The sequence below is a fragment of the Arachis duranensis genome, chromosome 5, assembly GCF_000817695.3.
Source record: "Arachis duranensis cultivar V14167 chromosome 5, aradu.V14167.gnm2.J7QH, whole genome shotgun sequence".
Taxonomy (NCBI): Eukaryota; Viridiplantae; Streptophyta; class Magnoliopsida; order Fabales; family Fabaceae; genus Arachis; species Arachis duranensis.
The window spans coordinates 47057682-47058419 of NC_029776.3; positions in this window are offsets into that span (position 1 = coordinate 47057682).

Here is a 738-nt window from a genome sequence, read left to right on the forward strand (position 1 = left end):
ACAGCTTGATTTAGCCGCTTAGGCCTGGATTTTATTTCCTTAGGCCCTCCTATCCATTAATGCTCAAAGCCTTGGATCCTTGCCTTTTTCTTTCTAAGATTTTCGCCATTTTTTTTTGCTGCTTTTTCTTGCTTCAAGAATCAATTTCATGATGTTTTTCAGATCATCAATAACATTTCTCTTTGTTCATCATTCTTTCAAGAACCAACAATTTTAACACTCATAAACAACAAGATCAAAAGACATATGCACTGTTCATTCATTCATTCAGAAAATAAAAAGTATTGTCACCACATCAATATAATTAAATTAAATTCAATAATAATTTCAAAAATTATGTACTTCTTGTTCTTTTGAATTAAAACATTTTTCTTTTAAGAGAGGTGAAGGACTAATGGATTTATTCATAGCTTTAAGGCATGGTTACACACTAATGATCATGAAGTAGAGACACAAAACATAGATAAACATAATACTTAAAAACCGAAAACAGAAAAAAAATAAAGAACAAGGAATGAATCCACCTCTAGTGGCGTCTTCTTCTTGAAGGACCAATGATGTTCTTCAACTCTTCTATGTCCCTTCCTTGCCTTTGTTGCTCCTCCCTCATTGCTCTTTGATCTTCTCTTATTTCTTGGAGAGTGATGGAGTGCTCATGATGTTCCACCCTTAGTTGTTCAACATTATGGCTCAAGTCTTCCAAAGAGGCATTGAGTTGCTCCCAATAGTTGTTGGGAG